The 13,342-nt window shown below is 48.2% G+C and overlaps 1 long non-coding RNA gene across 1 annotated transcript; it reads left to right on the plus strand.

The window, feature by feature from the left end:
* Positions 1-1,473: 1,473 nt before the first annotated feature.
* Positions 1,474-6,715, plus strand: LOC125105146 (uncharacterized). Its single transcript, XR_007128817.1, has 3 exons — positions 1,474-1,742; positions 2,166-2,307; positions 6,559-6,715. It is a non-coding gene; the product is annotated as an uncharacterized LOC125105146 (long non-coding RNA).
* The last annotated feature ends 6,627 nt before the right edge of the window (positions 6,716-13,342 follow it).

A 13,342-nucleotide genomic window follows, 5' to 3' on the forward strand; every position in this document is an offset into this window, starting at 1 on the left:
AGGAGACTCCGATTCTGGTTTCTGTTTGCAAATTCAGGGGCTCGGGAGTATTCAATAAATAAACACCTATTTATTGAGCTCCTACTGTGTGCACAGCACTGTGAGGGACACAAAGAAGCACTGATTTGCGAAACCACAGATCAGAATTTATCCACGCAAATGAGCTCGCTCCCCAGGGAGTTCGCGTTACTCACACGTCCAGTGAGGTTGGCGCTATTTGAGGAACTACTCCCAGCCCCTTCTCCAAACGATCTTGACTTTTCTCCATGGAGATGGTTGATGTTTTAAAATTAAAAATAACTACTAGTCACTTGGAACTCATTCATCCATTGCCTGTTCTCAGCTGGGCATTGTTCTTATTGCTCGGGGAGGAGAATATCCTGAAAGTGTTCATGGTTCAAGGTTTGCAAGGGGTGATTAGCAGGTTGGCTGGTCATCCTGCTAAGAGCCCCCACCCCCAGCCTGCCTGGTCTGGGAATGACCACAGCCCTCAGAGAGCATTACCTACTCCTGGTATAAGGAGGCATTGGTATAATGCCAATGCCCAGGGATTAAATGACAATGACAGGCAGCCTGGGGGAGCAGAGAGGAAGGAGCCCTAACCACACAGGGAAGGGACAGACAGCCCTCCAGGGCTTCCCTGGGAAGGATGGTAATTGCCAGCGTTCACTGAACACCCTTTATGCACTACACAAGGTGCAAAGCACTTTACATGCATCCATTACCTTGTTTTGTCCTCATAGCCCCTTCCAGGGAGATACAATAGGATTCCCTCATCCTCAGTTTACATAAGAGGAAACTGAGGCACCAAGACTTTTAAGTAACTTTTCTGAGATCCCATAGCGGGAAAGTAGATTCAAACCCACTTGGTCTAATACCTGAGTCTACCTGTTTGACTTCCACACTGCACTGCTTCCAGGGGTAAAGGAAGAGGGCCTGTGGGTAAGCAATAATGCAAAACCAAATTTCAATGAGACTAGTCTTTTTTTTTTTTTTTTTTTTTTTGGCACTGAAGACAGTTCTTAAAGATTTGTGAGCCACGACAGGGACCCTGGATGCCACATGTGGCCTCCCGACGGGGCATGTCTAGAATGCTGGAGGAACACAGGCTTGGGGAGGCAGACCACCCTGGGTTCGCAGTCTGGCTCTCCCACATTTTGAAGAGAGAACTGAGACACCAGCCTCTGGGCATTGGTTCCCTTGTCCCTAAAGTGGAACTCCTGAGCTAAGAGGGCTCGAAAGGATCATTTATGGAAAGCAGTTAGCGGAGTAGCTGCTCCCTGAATGCCAATCCTCCTTTCTCTCGCCCGAAGTCAAGGACAGCTCTCAGGAGCAGGCTGATGGGATTAAAATGCTCCTAGCCTGGCTCCTAGCCATCATGGGCCTGTTAGAAAATGCAGAAAATGAGTGGCCAGATCAGAAGCTTGCTCAGGAGCCAGGGGGACTGGCGCATTCAGGCCTAGAGAAAGGACAGAGGTGGTAAAGGGAGAGGCCCATTAGTTTCATTTTTGCTGCTGTTCTGGAATTTACTGACTCCCTGGGTTCCGTAGAATCAGCCTGCTGTCTTCACCCCAGCATCACTGATGGTGACGCGACACAGCCTTCATGTCGACCCCTTTGCTGGGCAGGACTGGCTCCCAGGCATGGCCTCAGCGAACTCGTGGTCTCTGACCAGCATTTCCCCACCATGTGCTGTGCAGAGATGGTAGCCCCACTTTCCTGCGGGTAAACTGAGACCCGGAGTGAGTGCCATGTAACTAACGAGCGCAGTCGGAACTGGAAACCAAGTGTCCCCCACGAACCATGAGACACATCCTTGGGAGCAGGTGGTTTCTTTGATTGGTCATCCTAGCGAGGGAGTGGGCAAAGTGAGACAGGGAAAAGGGGAAAGCCCATACAGAGTACATTACTGGGCAGGTGACAGAATATGCAACTGAAGCTCCGTGTCACTGGGGGCCACCTGGGAAATCATGGGGGACATGCCTCCGACTTGTGCGTCAGTCCACCAGCTCCTGTCCCTGCCGGCTGAAGGCTGCCCTTGGCAGAGAGTGAGTGCTGCTCTGGGAGGAATCTTGGAGGCAGACAGGAAGACAGAAGAGGCAGGTGCTAAGGGTGGGTCTTGGCTTTCTGGGCCTCGATTCTTCAGGTGAGAACCTGTCTTTTAGAGCCCCAAGAATCAAATGAGGCAACGCGCAGAAAACATTCACGACATCCCTGGTACATTTCAAATCTGGCCATAAGGAGCTGCCAACACTCAACCAGTCTGGGCCCACAGAAGGGGAAATCATCTCGCTCAAACTGAACCGTGTGAGTGCCAAGAGATATTAACACTCACTATTATCACGTATAATCTTAGGCCTCATGTTTCACATTCCCAAAGGAAGGCAGCTGGGAACACTAACATCCCCCCAGCTCTAGAATCGGGATCTCTGGTGTTTTTCTCTCCTTCCAGGTATGGGAAGGGCCCACAGCATGCGTGAGTCAGCAAGGGTCCCAGTCAGAAGGACTGACTCAGGGTCCTGCCCCTCCCCTCTCATGACTGGCTGCCTTCATGCCTCGTTCTGGGTGGGGTATGGAATGCTTTGCTCACTGGAGGCCAAACACCACGTCCTGCCGAGCCCAGGAGGAATTTCACATTCTCTGAACAAACCCAGCCTGTGGTGGGATCTGACCCCTGGCCTCTCCCTGAGGGCGGCTTCCCCCCTGCTAGCTGACTCCCCTGAGCTCTGGGAGGGGAGGAGTTGCTGTGGCCCTCACCAGGCTCACGCTGGTCTCCACGGCCCCGTCTCACCAGCTCTTGGATGTTGACACATCTGATTCTGGGCAGCTTTCTTGGCCTGGGCAGGGACAAAAGTGGCCTGAGGTCCTCCAAAACCCATCTGAACACAGCATAAACAAAGTCAGAAGACAAATGACCCATTTCGGTGGGAGGAGGAGTGGATATTCACAGTCTAAATCCAGATAGACCATTGACATATAAATTGCTCTTCGAACTAAGAAAGGACCAGAAACATACTAGAAAAATGGGTGAGCGACATGTGCAGACAGTTCACAGAAAAAAGAAAGGCAAACAGCTCGAACATAGAAAACTGCATTCAGTCTCACCCTTAGAGAAATGCATATTAACACTTCATCAAACCATCATTCCTCACTTATTAAATTGGCAAAATCCCAAAGTGTAATGGTTCACTCTGAGATTATGCTGTGGGAGCGCAAAATGGTAGGGAACTCGACATCCAAGCCAGGGGGTAGGCGAGTACCCTTTGACAACCCCCCCGGCCCCCATCTCACTCCAGGGACCTGCCCTGAAGGTACAACTCCGCAAAGGAGAACATAGTTATTCACTGTGGCATTATTTATGAAAGCAAAAGATGGGAAGAACCCAAATGCCCACCAGTTGGGGACCCGTTGAATGAACTGGTGGGTCCCATCACGAGTAGTACATAGTGTTACCTTTTGTGTAAGAAAGAAATGGAGATAGTTAACTAGGTATTGACATGGCTGTGGCATGAGCTGGGGAAGATAATGACCATAGGTAGACTTTTAGGAGTAAGTCCTTTCTTATCATCTTAACTTTTGAACTTAGTAAATGTCTTACAAATTTGAAAGTAAAATTAAATAGAAGGGAAAAAAGCAAACCCTAAAACCAGATACAAAGAGAAGCAGATGAACCTAACTCCATGTTAAACTGATAATATTAATTTTCAGGAGGGAATTACTACTTCAAACAACTTCTAAGTACAATATTCTGACTACAGTGGAATTTATGCTAAGGAGAAAAAGACATTTTAAAAGAAAATTTAGATTGCACTTAGTCATTTTATTGTTAGAAGTAATATTAGTATCGTAATTTTGAAACTATTTTATTTTTGTAGAATAAAGCAAATAAGAAAATATATTAATTTTACTAGGAACCAAGATCTTCAGTATAAGAGAATAGAGACACAAATAAAAAATAAAAGAAATTTAGAAAATAAGACATGCAGGATTAAATTAGCATTAAAAATTATAATACAGGTACATGGTTTTGAAAAGTTTATTTTCTATCTCTGTTCTCTGAAAAGCACATAAAAGGGCACGGTACCTAGCTGGCTCAGTGGGAGCATATGATTCTTTTTAGAGCCCAAAGTAGGGCTTGAATTCACGGCATTGAGATCAAGACCCGAGCTGAGATCCACAGTTGGATGCTTAACCAACTGAGTCATCCGGGTGCCCCAAGCATGTGACTCTTGATCTTGGGGTCATGAGTTCGAGCCCCATGTTGGGGAGAGGGTTCACTTAAAAAAAAAGAAAAAGAAGGAAAAGCAAATAAAGCAGTGATATTCCAGTGACAGTGAGTTCATGTCATGCCCAGGTCTTGGATTCTAAACACTATGCAGCAAAACTACAAGTGGAGCCTGGAACATTCTGTGTCAGAAAGCAGGGAGATGCTCAAAGATCACTGTAAGTCATGTCAACAGAACACAGCAGCCAAATGGAAAGAGCATCCTCGGAACAGATGTGGCCCAGTTTGAGCCAAATCACAGAGAACAATGATGGTAATTAATTAATACTAAGAGTCCTTCAGGATGTCCCGCCAAAATTAAATACAGAGGTAAGGGGTAAGGAAAACTCTCTCTTTTTAAAATGATGAAGGTCTATTTGCACACATAAAAAGAGTGATGGAATTAGGAATATGTTTTATAAACTCCAGTGTAATAATTAATTAAGGCAAAGATGATCGACAGATGCCAAAATCATTAGGTCAGAGGTCACGGTGGCACTGCCCAGTGCCAAAGTAGCACTCCGCACGATTACTGACTTCAAGGAGAAAAATGTGCCCAGAGGTCTACCTTCGGTTCAGGTCGTGATCTCAGGGTCCTGGGATCGAGCCCCGCATCGGGCACCCCGCTCGGCAGGGAGTCTGCTTCTCCCTCTCCCTCTGCAGCTCGCTCCCTCCCAGTTGCGCTCTCCCTCTCACTCTGTCTCTCTCAGATGGGTAAATACAAATCTTTTACAAAGTCAAAAATTAAAAAGTTTAAAGAAAAGAAATATGAAGCTTGAGGAACAAATGAAACAACTCCATTTGGATGCAATTAGATAATATGGGACCTACTACAGAGTCTCTTCAAAAAGCCGGCATCGTTGGTCTGTCTATGTAATTTGGGGGGCCCGACACAAAGGGCAAATGTGGGGGGTCTCATGTTCAAAAGGCAAGAAAACAGGGCTGTTAAAGATACTCCTTTCTTTCACAGTTTCTCTCTCTCTCTCGATTGGTCATGATTTTTTTAGGCTTATTTAGTGCTATCTTAAGAAAAGAGAAAGTAGAATTTTACGTTACTGGTATGTAAATATGTAAACTCAATATTGCGCAATGCCACTTTTAAACACAAAGGTAAAAACATTGAACTCAGATGTGGAAATACCAAAATGACACATTTCATGTTTTGTACTTTGTACATGCATGGGTATTTGATTCTTACCACAACAGTGGAAACGTTGCACAAAACTAACAACTGTGTTTGTGTCATTTCTTGATACACTCTGCCAACCCTCTCTACCATCCACGTATTTATAAATAAGGAGTTAGGGATGCCTGGGTGGCTCACTCAGGTCATGATCCAGGGTCCTGGGATCAAGTCTGGTGTTGGGCTCCTGGCTCAGCGGGAAGTCTCCTCCTCCCTCTGCCTCTCCCCCTGCTCATGCTTGCAGTCGCTCTCTCTCTCTCTCTCTCTCTCTGAAATAAATAAATAATCTTTGAAAGAAGGAAAGGAAAGGGAGAGAGGGAGGAAGGAAGGAAGGAGTCCTGGAAGGAAAAGACGGCTCTGTCTTCCCCTTTCCTTGAATGTCTTCTTCTGCGGTGTGTAAGTTACAGGGACACTGTAAGGGATGTAAGGTAGTAGGGAAGGGTGTGACAGAGTCCATCGGTCACGTGTGTTTCTTAGACCCTCTCTTGCCTTCTTTGTGCATTTGGAGCCAGTTCTGGTTTGAACAGAACGCCTCTGTTTGAACAAAGGGGCCCCACTTACTCTGTTGTAGATGTAACATCCATCATGGGTCCACCGGAACTGTGTGCTCACGGGGCTCTGGGGACAAGATCCACGGATAGGTGGCCCAGAATGGCAGCCCACACACATACTGTGCGTTTCTCCTCCGCTCATGCACGTAATCTGCCGTCTGCTCATCAGACTTCACTTATAAGTTAAAGATAAAATTTCAGGAGAAATGAAGAACTTCAGGAAAGCAGCAGCAGGACATCAAACCAAGCTCTGGGTCCTCGTGAGCACCCAGGGCCCTGGGCAAATGCAAAGATCACACATGCGTGGTCACGGGGACGGGAGCGGGGTGGGCCGGGGGAGGAGGGCGGAGAGCTCTAACTCAGAGGTTGGCAACCTATAGATCATAGGATGAATCTAGCTCATTGCTTTTTTGGGTTTTGTTTGTTTGTTTGTTTGTTTTGTACAGCTGTGAGCTAGGAAAGTCTTTTGTGTTTTTCAATGGTTGTTAATCTAAGTACCGACCTTGATTTTTCTTCTTGGTTTGCAAAATGTGAAATATTTACTATCTGGCCCTTTCCAGAAACATCCAGACCCTTGCTCTAGATTAAAAGAGACTAAAGAAGAAGGAAAACAGTGTAAAGAGCAAAACAACTCAAGGCAATGGGGAGCTTTAATGCGATCCTTGTTTGGGAGAGAAGACAGACAGAAAAAGACATTCTTGGGACAATGGAGGAAAATCTGAATACATATTTGGAAATTGTATACATGGTCCTTGTATGTTCCTTCAACTTTTCCATACCTTTGAATTTTCTCGTAAGAAGAAGTTGGGGAAAATATCCAGCCCTGCCTGATGGGTTTCCCTGCCTATTGGGGATTCAAAATTACTGTAACACGGGTTAGGTTTGAAACATATCACAAGTGATGTTAGAATGCAGGGACACATTTTGAGCCCAGGCCTAGCACGGGGAGTGTCCTTACTCCTGTTGGCGGTTTCCAGAGAGTCAGGGTTTAATGTTTAACAATTGGATCTCCAGGAACAGAAAAGCCAACTTACAGCGTTTCCAGTCTCTGTGGTATAAATGCTCTCACCACAGCTGATACCAAACTCCCGTTATGTCACTGAACTTGAAATTGAAAGGCCATCAGCCCATCAGCTCTCACAAGCCTGTTGGCCACTGCAGTGTGGCCCAACAGAGCGTTGGATCTGACAAAAGGCAACCTGATTCCTCGCGGGGTCACTGAATTGGAGTTAAAGTATTGGGGGAGGAATGGTTGGAATCTGGACCCCGGGAAAGAAACAGCAAATCAGCTAAGACTTAGGGTTAGAAGATCCTCTTGCCAGAGCCAGCGCCTTCCCTGCCAGGATCCTGGCACTCATCCCTGGGCTCCCGAGGGTTCAGCAGCTCCGGGCCGAATGCTATGCCTCCCAGCAGACGGCTCACCATTTCCAGACCGCGCACAGCACACCTTCTTCCCCGACAGCCCAGGCTTGCCGGGCTTTCCATTCACCACCCAGAATCTGAACTCTTCTGTCTCCTCTCCTTGTTGTGCTCCATTCCCCGGGCCAGCCCAGCCTGCACCCTCCCCTCTCCCAGGGGGCTCTCTTCCCCACTCCACAGACACAGCCTACTTCTTCTCTTCCCACAGATTCTCCCTCACAGGCCCCTGGCTTGGGATGTCCTGCTCTGTCTTCTCTAGCTTAATTCTGGGAGTCCGGAGTGCGGGTTCAACGCCTACACACTTCAGGAAGCCCTCCCTGAGGGCTCCAGCTCCGACTTCTGGGTTTACTGTCTCCATTAATCATCACCTCCAGCCCCACCCCTACCTTCATCTTCACTGGCTTCATCTCCCACGTCACCTCTACCATCCCGGGTCCCCTGCGTCCACCGCCCCTTCTGCCGTCACCTCCCCCGTTGATGCTCCTTCACCTCCGGTACAACTTCCTCCATAATCCCCCTCACCTCCAACCGTACCTCCGTCCCCTCCACCACTGCGGGCTCCGCCGTTCCTTGTTCCTTCCACGGCTCAATCTCCGCCGTCCGTGTTGCCATCGTGACCACCGCTACCTGTCGCGACCTTTCTCTCCTCTACGCTTAGCTCCTCCTCCTCCTTCTGACTATCAGATCTTTTCTCAATGCTCTCCCTGCCCCCTCCCCCTGACCCTGAACGTAGAAACCTCACATCTGACCCCTGCCTGTGAGTGATATCTGTGGAAAAATGAGCTTTTTTTTTGTTGAGCTAAAGAGACCTGGAGGGAAAAAGCGAGCTCAGGGACTGCTTGAAGCCCACAGACAAGGGCGTCCGTAGTCCTTCTCAGGGACTAGAGGTTGGCACGTATGGGTGCGGACAGGGGAAGAGAGCGGGGTCGGGTCCCTGGGGTGGGTTCGCAGGCTCAGGAGCTCCTGCCCTGCCGTCTGGCCCAGCCCTTGGTCCGCCCAGTCTGCAAAGCTTGCAGGGAAAGCCTGCTGGTGCTCCAAGACACCAGCTTCAAGCGGTTAGGCCTCCATCCCAAACATCCCCAGCTTCCCTCAATAATCACTTTCCCCGGGCGCCTGGATGGCTCAGTGGGTTAAAGCCTCTGCCTCCGGCTCAGGTCATGGTCCCAGGGTTCTGGGATCAAGCCCCATATCGGGCTCTCTGCTCGGCGGAGAGCCTGCTTCCTCCTCTCTCTCTCTGCCTGCCTCTCTGCCTGCTTGTGATCTCTGTCTGTCAAATAAATAAATAAAATCTTAAAAAAAAAATAATCACTCTGCCCTCCCAGCCCTGAAGTGATCATAACCCTCCTTGAACCCATTTCTGTTTGCCTCCCTCCCATCTCCAGGGTGGATTAGTTCCAGATGTTTGCAGCTTCCTGGGTAAAGGACGGCTTCCTGCCATTCCTCCCCCAAGCACCGCTTGCTAAGCTTGTGGGGGGGGGGGGTACTCCCTCCTGCCGCCGCTTGGAAGTGCCGAGCCTTTTCCACAAGCTTCCTGACACTAACGCTTTCTCTCTTCTCAATTCTCTTGAGAGCGAACAAGATGAATACTGACATCTGTTTTCCACCTGGGTCCTCTGTGCTCTGATAGGGGACCTTGATCTTTCCCGGACCTCCTTTGGCGTAATAATGCCTTCATCCCTGAGCACTCAAGGCGAGGTCAGGCGGCTCCACACTGTGAAGCCCCTGCTGCCCGGTTCTCATCTGATTCCCACGCATGTGGCTTCAGGATAAACCGAGAAGAGAAGACCGGCAGATCGAAGTCTTCTGATCTGACCTTCTCTCTCCCCCTTCCTGCTTCCCTCCCTCGGGCTTCCCGCCACCTGCTAAGCCCTCACAGCTCTGTCGTCTTGCACCCAGGGCTTCTCCTCGGTTCCTCCACCTAGGTCGTGATCCTAGGGTCCTGGGATTGAACCCCTGCCTGGGATCAGGCTCCCTGCTCAGCGGGAAGCCTGCTTCTCCCCTTCCCACTCCCCCTGCTTGTGTTCCCTCTCTCACTGTGTCTCTCTCTGTCAAATAAATAAATAGATAAAATCTTAAAAAAAAAAAAAAGTAGTTCCTTGAATCACGCTTTTGATCCATAAACCTTATCAGGACAGCCCATAAAAGAAGGGCTTCTGGATGAGAGAACCCACACTCCTATGAGAACAATTTAGAATGCACAGAGAGGGCCAGAGCAGGACCTTGAACGCATCAGCAGGTGGTGCAGGTGTGGCTGGGCAGGGCCAGGCTTAGCGCTCTAGCTGCCCAGCACCTGCTGCCTCTCGGAGGGGGCTTCTGGATTCCTGTGTTTCCTGAGACTCAGCTCCCATTTTTTTTTTTTTTTTTAAGATTTTATTTATTTATTTGTCAGAGAGAGAGAAGGAGAGAGAGCAAGCACAGGCAGACAGAATGGCAGGCAGAGGGAGAAGCAGGTTCCCCGCCGAGCAAGGAGCCCGATGTGGGACTCGATCCCAGGACGCTGGGATCATGACCTGAGCCGAAGGCAGCTGCTTAACCAACTGAGCCACCCAGGCGTCCCTCAGCTCCCATTTTTGAAAGGACACCTTTCCTCTGCAAATGACCTGTCATTTCACCAGCCCAGTGAGACAGGTTCTTTTTTTTTTTTTTTTAACATTCTCTCTCTCTCTTACTTATTTATTTATTTGTCAGAGAGAGAGAGCACACGCAGGCAGAGAGGCAGGCAGAGGCAGAGAGAGAAGCAGGCTCCCTGCTGAGCACAGATCCCAATGCAGGACTTGATCTTAGGACCCTGGGATCATGACCTGAGCTGAAGGCAACGGCTTAACTGACTGAGCCCCCCAGGCATCCCGACAAGTTCATTTTTTCTTTTTCTTTTTTAAAAAAGATTTTATTTATTTATTTGACAGAGAGAGAGAGAGAGCAAGAGTAGGCAGAGACGCAGGCAGAGAGAGAGAGAGGAGGAAGCAGGCTCCCCGCTGAGCAGAGAGCTTGATGTGGGGCTCGATCCCAGGACCCTGAGATCATGACCTGAGCCGAAGGCAGAGGCTTAACCCACTGAGCCACCCAGGCGCCCCCGACAGGTTCATTTTTTAGCAGCTGCTTCTTTGGAGCCCTCGATCACATCTTTCCTGGACTCTCAACATGAGATTTTAAAATAGTCCTGCGGCTTCCTGTGGACTGTTTACTTTTAAAGCAGGAGAAATTTCTATTTATTTCTATTTTTCCCTAACAATATTTTCCAGCAGTCCCCCTTACTAAGAACGGCACATTTCTCGGGTTTTCCCCTATCACCGAGAGGGGAAGTTTCATCCAGTGTGTGTGTGTGTGTGTGTGTGTGTGTGTGTTGAGGTGGGAGGTTTACCCAAGTATTTCCTGTGTAAGATCCAGGTCCCTACTTAGGACGGAGCCCCACGTGTGTCCTTGGCCTGTGGGTTCTGAAGCCATAGGGCCTGCTCTAGGACATGCTCCTGTATCTCCTTGTCAAATGTCTCTTCCATTCTGTGTTTGGACGCGGTGATTTCCGCTCTTAGGAAAGATGTCATGTTGGGCATGCGTGCCAGTGTGGGTGGACGGAGGGCCCCTGGGCCAGGGGCTTCCCGGATCCCCACTGGCACAGCCCTTGCCTAGCAGAAGAGCCATGAGGGATGGACCAGCAGCTGGGCAGCTAAAGGGCCAGTTCTCTGGAAGCAGAAACAGCTCCCCTGAGGCTTGGCGTGGGTGACAAGTTTCACTGGATGGTGGGTGCCTCCTCATGACATGGAAATGGAGAAGGTCCCCTTCAAAGACCTCACTTTCCCTGGCTTCTCTCTCCCCGTCCTTTCCAACAGGGAACATACACTCTGGTTAAGCACATGAGGGACAAATTCAAGGCACAGTTTGTAGGACCGCTGCTCTCAGGCTCAAATACAGCTTGACGGGGCTCACTTAGCTAGCTGGGATCATGACTGCCCTCATCTCCAGGCTCATCATGGCTTTCCAGGGACCACCTGCTTCCCTTTCTTTTTCATCATCCGTCTCCGTCCTGAGCCGAGCTATGAAGCTTTCTGTGTAGTCCTTTCTGGTCCCGTGTCCTCTCAAATCTAAGACTAAAGTCATCCTAGAAGATAACATTCCTGTGTTATCTGGATTAAAGTATGCTGGGCATGGAGTAAAGCTGCTATACACATTCTTGTTTGTGTCTTTTTGGTGAATATTCATATTTTCTGTTGGTTATATGCCTGGAGGTAGAATTGCTGGGTTATAGATGCTAGGCTTTTCCAAAGTGGCTGAACCAGCTTGTCCTGCCACCTGCTGGTATGAGCTTTCCAGTGGCTCCCCCCTTCCCCAACACTTGGCAATGTCAGTCTCTTTAATTTCAGTCTTTCTGATGGAATGCCGGTATGCCATGAGGTCTCGCTGTGGCTTTAAATTACATTGCTCTGGCAAATCATGATGTTGGGTATTTTTTCCCAGGCTTGCCCTCCATTTTGAATATCCTCTTTAGGGGCGCCTGGGTGGCTTAGTGGGTTAAGCCTCTGCCTTCAGCTCAGGTCATGATCCCAGGGTCCTGGGATCGAGCCCCGCATCAGGCTCTCTGCTCAGCGGGGAGCCTGCTTCCTCCTCTCTCTCTGCCTACTTGTGATCTCTGTCTGTCAAATAAATAAATAAAATCTTTATAAAAAAATGAATATCCTCTTTAAAGTTTCTGTTCAAATATCTCACCTATTTTTTTAATCAAGTTCTTTCTTTCCTCCTATCTGACTTGTGGAGTTTTAAAAATCAACCTTCTGCATAGGACTACTTTGCCAGACATACGTATTGCAAATATCTCCCAGTCTTTGTCCTATCTATTCAGATTCTTAATGATGTCTTCTGATGAAAAGTTATTCATTTCAATGAAGTCCACTTTCTTTTTATTTTTTTTTTTCTTTAATGGTGAATGCCTTTTATGTCCTGGTGAAGACACACTTGCCCTTCCCAAAGTCAGGAAGCTATTACCCTGTGTTCTTATAGAAAAGTGTTTTACCTTCCTACCTCAGGTGGGTGATTCACCTTGCATCCATTTTTGTGTGAAGTATAAATTAGAGGCAAAGTTTAGTTTTCTCCTGAATAGATATCCAGTTGCTCCAGTACCATTTACTTCAAGAAGGTTTTTCTCCCGGGGCGCCTGGGTGGCTCAGTGGGTTAAGCCTCTGCCTTCAGCTCAGGTCATGATCTCAGGGTCCTAGGATCGAGCCTCACATTGGGCCCTCTGCTCAGCGGGGAGCCTGCTTCCCCCTCTCTCTCTGCCTGCCTCTCTGCCTACTTGTGATCTCTGTCAAATAAATAAATAAAATCTTAAAAAAAATAAAACTACCATATGGCCAAAACTATATGGTTAACCTTATTTAAAAAAAAGAGAGGGGGCGCCTGGGTGGCTCAGTGGGTTGAAGCCTCGGCTTTCGGATCAGGTCATGATCCCAGGGTCCTGGGATCGAGCCCCACATCGGGCTCTCTGCTCAGCGGGAAGCCTGCTTCCCTTCCTCTCTCTCTACCTGCCTCTCTGCCTACGTGTGATCTCTGTCTGTCAAATAAATAAATAAAATCTGTAAAAAAAAAAAAAGTTAAAAAAAAAAGAGAGAAGAAGAATAAGGTTTTCTCCCACGGAATATCAAATGGAGTTTTATTGTAAATCAGAGCCCCTTTATTCATAACAGCCTTCAATGAAAAACAACCCAGATGTCCATGAATGGAAAAGCCATTTGTGATACCTACATACAATGGAATACTTCTCAGCCAAAAAAAAAAAAAAAAATGAACTGTGGGTATGCACAACAACATGAAGGCATCTCTAAAACATATTGAGGAAAGGGAAACAGAAAAGAATATGTACGGTTTGCTTCCATTTATGAGGCATAATTAATGCATGGCGATAACGTTAGAGAAGCGGATCACCACGTTCGCAGG

Source organism: Lutra lutra, chromosome 7 (assembly GCF_902655055.1).
Source record: "Lutra lutra chromosome 7, mLutLut1.2, whole genome shotgun sequence".
NCBI classification, from domain to species: Eukaryota; Metazoa; Chordata; class Mammalia; order Carnivora; family Mustelidae; genus Lutra; species Lutra lutra.